Here is a 6,236-nt window from a genome sequence, read left to right on the forward strand (position 1 = left end):
AACAAGGACACCAGCCAGGAAGACCAGAGCAAAAGAGCAGCCAGGAGGCTTGGCCTTGATTGAAGACTGTCACGACAGGACTCCCACCTGCCACCAGGTGGAACAAGATGGAAGCCCCAAACAAAAGAGCCCCCAAACTTTTGTTAGCTGCTAATCCCCATGTTACACCCCCCCCCCAACTACATCACTCATACATCATGGTTACATCATGAAAGGGGAGGTCTGGTGGCCATAATCTGAGCATCCTGGACCCTGCCCCATGGTTCCCCTTGCCCTCCACCAAACACCCATCAAGTGGAACAAAAAAAGATATTTCTATTTCCCTGTTTCCCAGCCAAGTTCATCACACCCTTTTGTCTTCATCTGGGTTTGGTATTTCTGGAATGGCTACCTGTCTGGCACTCAGGTCTCAGGATGCCAGGGATTATCCCTCAGGCAGAGGGGCTGCTGAGCAGCTGAGCTCAGGTGTCTATAGGAATTTCTGAAGTTTTCTCAGTGAGCCAGTACAGAGATCCATTGATCAGTGGATTCCTACATTTGGTATCGTGCAGCAGAGGCCCTTTGAATAGAGAGGAAGAAACTGTGATGAAGTGTTTTGCGGGGACAAATCACAAAAGTCACAAAAGTGATTGTGGATTGTGCTGATTTTGGTAGTGCATGAGATCTGCTGGAGGGGCAACCCCTCCCCAAACTATACATAAATTCCTGCTACAGATAGGTAGCCGTGTTGGTCTGCCATAGTCAAAATAAAAAAATTCCTTCCAGTAGCACCTTAAAGACCAACTAAGTTATCTGAAGAAGTGTGCATGCACACGAAAGCTCATACCAAGAACTAACTTAGTTGGTCTTTAAGGTGCTACTGGAAGGAATTTTTTTATATAAATTCCTGCAACAGTCTTCATCTCAGGGTTGTGGGTTCGAGTCCCACATTGGGCAAAAGATTCCTGCCTTGCAGGGGGTTGGACTAGATGACTCTCAGGGTCCCTTCCAATTCAACAGTTTTATGGTTCTGTTATCAGTGACGCTAATGACAACTTTGTAAGTCTTCTTCTCCACAGCCTTCACTTTGGCTTGGCTTCCTTTGCACGTTTGCCCTGCAGATGTCAGCAACGTGCTAAAAAGGGTCTTTGCACAGGGCTCCCCCCCCCCTCCCAGGGAGGAAGAGGCTCCCTGCAGGGACAGACTTGGCTCCCTCCTCCTCCTCTCAAAACTCCTCCAGTTCTGATCCTGCTCAGGCTCCTTGGCAGCTGTTATTTACATAACAAAAAGCTTAACTGGTTTGGCCCTTGATTGAGTCTGGACCCCTGAATGGGCGCCTGGCTCCATCCTGCCTCAAGCGCCCTTGGGTTGTTTCATTCTTCCATCCATCACTTTTTACAAAAACAAGTTGGTTGGCTTGAAGCAAAAGCAACAAAAGAGTCAAAACAGTCACATCACATGGAATACTAAAAGCTAGGAAAACATCCTTCTCCGCCTCAAGCGGAAGATCGAACCTCATCAAGGAGAGAGTAAGAATGTGTTTGCCTGAAAGCACCAGGTGAGGCTCCCAGGAGAAGAGCATCCCAAAGCCAAGGGGCCACCACTGGCGCAGCCTCTTCGCTTGCCTCCAAGGAAGACTTATTGGGGAGGACAGTCTGGGGAGACACAGACGTTGTGATCCTGGGGTCCTGAACCTAATAATAATAATAATAATAATAATAATAATAATAATAATAATAATAATTTGTTTACCGTATTTTTTGCTCTATAAGATGCACCAGACCACAAGACGCACCTAGTTTTTGGAGGAGGAAAACAAGAAAAAAAATATTCTGAATCTCAGAAGCCAGAACAGCAAGAGGGATCGCTGCGCAGTGAAAGCAGCAATCCCTCTTGCTGTTCTGGCTTCTGTGATAGCTGCACAGCCTGCATTCGCTCCGTAAGACGCACACACATTTCCCCTTACTTTTTAGGAGGGGAAAAGTGAGTCTTATAGAGCAAAAAATATACCCTGCCTTCCCCAGCCACAGCCAGGCTCAGGGCGGCTAACACCAATAAAATCACAGCAAAAACATAATGAAGAGGCTCCATTGCAACTATATCTGGAATTTGAGATCTGACTGATTTAAGTCTAACTTGTTCAGAGGGATGGGAGAGTTCTGGATCTGGCCCTCGGGCTGGATCCAGGTCCCTCTCGCTGCTTTACAGCACCAAGCCCTTGCTCAGAGTTGGACCAGACCCTCCCTGACTGGCACTCATTGCAGACGGGCCAGAATTGCTGTTATCTGCTGGGGCTGCCTGATCCCAGAGACCCCACCCCCACCCCCTCACTGCCAGCAAAGGCCTGTTCTTTATCTATGAAGGTTTCAGATGTGCTGGAAACCACTTAGAGATTTAAACCACTTAAAACAACAAAAGCAGCGTATAAACTCTCTGAATAAATAAATGCAGGGCAGGAGATATGTAGCAGGAAACCCCCCCCCCCAATCATTCTGTTTGTACAAACTTCACACACACTCACCCTCACACACGACATACGCTACGCTTCTGTTATAAATTCATAGAAAATCAACCATACATCGGATTTGCACTGTTCCATTTTTATGTTACTCCATATGACAAGGACTATCAAAGGGGGGTGGCTTGGTTTCTGGTCAGCCATAATCCCTTCACCATCCCAGCACATCCACAGGAACCCTGCCCAGTTGCTATGTCAGCCCTGATGATCCCAGACAGAAGACAATCAAGATCACAAAGAACTTGCATATGGGAGTGGATTCAGCATGGACTGGAACAAAGGACAATGATCAGATCTTCCCTCTGGGGGCAGGAAACTGCAAACTCCCCTTTGTCTCCTGGAGGTGACTCATGGGGAGGGGGAAAGCCAGGTGACAGGACACTCAGGTTACCACCACAACTCCTCCCTCAACCCCTCCTTTCTGTGATGTATGCATGATGTTTCTGGGGGTGGGCTTGATCTACAGGAGGGGAATTTCAAAAGTATAAGACCTTGCACACCATTTTTTCTGGGTCCCTCCTCTCTCCTGCAGGTGAGGGGAGCACCCTGTTGCAACAGTTCAATAAAGGCCAAGCCTACAGGCTGCTGTTTTGCTCCAAGTTATCCTGGTTGGTGTCTTTGTTTTTGTCCAAGGGAGCCCTCGGATTTTTCCGTTAACAGATATGCTCCAGAGATCCAGACTGTGAGGGGCCCCAAGAAATTAATAAATACAATTTGGACTATAATTTGATCTTTTTTATTTTAGTTTTTTATTTTTAAATTGAAGTATTATGATTGGATATTTAATTGGATGTTTTTCGTTGGAAAATCAATAAAAATGATTTTAAAAATAAAAATAAATGCAGGGCAGCTCCAGTTTTGACCACGTCAGCTGCATCAGGCAGGAAACCTCCACAGCGCAGGAACTTCTCCTTGACCTCCCAGTCAAATCTGATGTGACAGCAGGAAGGCGGCTCAAGGCTCCAGGCTCCTCTCTTCCAGGTCCTGGGACTCCAGAGCGGAAACCCTCCTGGTGCGCTTTGCTACAGCCGACAGTGGGGACAAAGCGGCCTTTGGGAAGAGAGCACATGGGGGTGGGACTTGGTGGAGGTTGCGTCCCGGATTGGCTGCGCTTGATGTCATGGAATGCTTGCAGGCCTTTTATCTGGGATGGAAGTCGGCTGGGGCAGTGGCAGCAGAGGCCTGGGAGGGAAACAGCGGGCCTGGTGTGTGTGGGGAGGCCCTGATCCAGGGGAAAGGAAGAAAAGCAGAGCCAAGTGGGGAGATGGAGAAAGGGGGCAGGCCAGGGCCAGTGACAAGGCAGTGGGGGGAGAGGACACACGAAAGAAAGCTCTTCTTTATGCAGTGCGTAGTTAGACTTTGGAACTCCCTCCCACTGGAGACAGGAATGGCCACCAATTTTGTCTTGCTCTCAGGAAGAGGTGACATGATAGACACCACACATGGCAGGGAGAAAGATGTGATGCTTTTTTCCTCATTAATCTAGAACGCATGGACATCTAAGGAAACTGAATATTGGAAGATTAAGGGCAAGAATTTGCTGCAGTTCCAGCACGACAAGGGACAGACTAGATGAGCCTTGGGGGTCCCTTCCAACTCTACAGTCCTATGATTTGGCAATGCCATCTGGATTCTCTCCTGGGAGGTTGTGTGTGTGAGAGAGAGAGAGAGAGAGAGAGAGAACAAATGATGACAATTCCAGAGAAAAGGGTTTTCGTGGAATCAGCTCTTCTTTCACTGGAAGTTTTCAGAACTTCTGGCCCAAGCAAACCCCGTGGGAGTTCAAAAGCCTTGACGATGCACCTTCGTGTCTGAGTTGCATCCGGTGGTTTTGTTGAGTGGTCACTCTGGTGTTTTTGGCCCTTCTGGGGAAATGGTTGGCTCTCGGACGTTCTGCCTTTATGAGCAATCCTGAGCACAAACCTTTTCTCAGCCAACTTGGTGAAGCAGATAGAGCAAAGATCCTGGTAGAATTATCCCTGGGACAGGAGAGCCCAAGGATGCCCCCCCCCAGGAAAGGCATGGGCCTCATTTTCTAGAGAGAGAGACCCAACACACACACACACACACACACACACACACACACACACCCTGCTAGCTTATGGTTACCAGACGTCCCAGTTTCTCAGGGAAAGTCCCCGGATTTACAAATCTGTCCGCAGACAAAATCCGTCCCTGGAATGTCCCCGGATTTGATTTAATGTCCCCGGATTTATATTTTAAGAGTTGTAGATTTATTAGTAGGGAATGAACATTGTGTGATTGGTTCAAGGGCACAAGACACATCATATGGGGACTTCCAACGAGGCAAAATGGCGGGTGTCACGGCAGCAAGCAGCTCCTGAATCCAGCCAGAGCCGATTGCGCTATCAGGCTGGCTCCAGGCTGCTGAGGCTGCTGCTGCCACTGCCAAGGGGGAACTGCTGACACACACATACCATGACCCAAATCAAGCCAGGAAGGAGAGCGCCCGACCACCCGGTCAACTGACTTCTCTCTTTTTTTAAAAAAAAGTGTCCCTGGATTCTTTGAAAAAAATCTGGTAACCTTATGCTAGCTCCTGTTGGATAAGAAGAACCAGGAGAGGCCTGGATGGAGGAGCCCTTTGTCTGGCCAGACCAGGCTGGACATGTGACCAAGATGTGACCAAATCTGGTGTGCAGCTCAAGGGAAGTCACAGTCCCACTCTGTTCTGCCCAGCTGCAGCCCCGTGTCTGGTTCTGGGCATCCCAGTTTAAGGAGGATATGGACAAGCTGGAAGGCGTGCAGAGGAGGGAGACCAAGAGGATCAAGGGTCTGGAAAACAAGCCTTATTAAGAATGGTTGAAGGAGCTGGGGATGTTCAGCCTGGGAAAGGGGGGGACTGAGCGGAGATATGAGGGCCATCTTCAGATATCTCAAGGGCTGTCACATGGAAGAGGGAAGAAGCTTCTTTTCTCCTGCTCTGGAGGGCAGGACTTGAACCCATGGCTTCAAGTTAGAAGAAGGGAGGTTCTGACTAAAGATCAGGAAGAACATTCTGACGGCAAGAGCCGCTCGACAGTGGAACGGACTCCCTTGGGAAGTGGTGGACACTCCTTCCTTGGAGGTTTTTAAGCAGATTGAACGGCCATCTGATCTAGTTGAGATTGCTGCGTTGCAGGGGGTTGGACTAGATGGCCCCTGGGGGTCCCGACTGTGATTCTCTCTCTGGGACCCTGCAGAGCACAAGCAGTGGGGGGGGGGAAAGCCCCCTCCTCTTCCTTTCCCAGGAGCCCTGCATGGCCTCTGCTTCTGCTGACTCAGCTCCGCTCATCCAGTCCAGGAGGCTCCTGTCACCTTCTCCTTCCTCCAGCAGCAGCTGGGAGAGATCAGGAAAGATGGATTGGGGAGAAGGGGGAGAAGGGGGTCTGGGAAAGGAGTGAGGGGGGCTGTCCTGCTGGGGGGGGAGGAAAAGGGGGAGGAACAGCTGGACCAGACTCCAGTCCCCACAGTCCACTGCCGAACTTTGCTGCTGCTATGGCCTCCCCACCCCCTTCAGCCCCCCCTACAATTATTTTTGCTTCTGGGTTAGTAGCTGTAGAGAAAATATTTGCACCTTTCCAGGAGTGGGTTCAGCCAGCTGCAGGGGCCCTGGAGGACAAGAGGCAGGAAGGGGCTGCAAGAGGAAGAAGAGATTGCTGGACCAGGCCAGAGGGGGTTAACTCCAGCATCCTGTTCTCAGAGACCAGCCAGATGCAAACAGATGCAAACAGCAGCA

Source organism: Podarcis bocagei (genome assembly GCF_964188305.1).
Source record: "Podarcis bocagei genome assembly, chromosome: 3".
In the NCBI taxonomy this organism is placed as follows: Eukaryota; Metazoa; Chordata; class Lepidosauria; order Squamata; family Lacertidae; genus Podarcis; species Podarcis bocagei.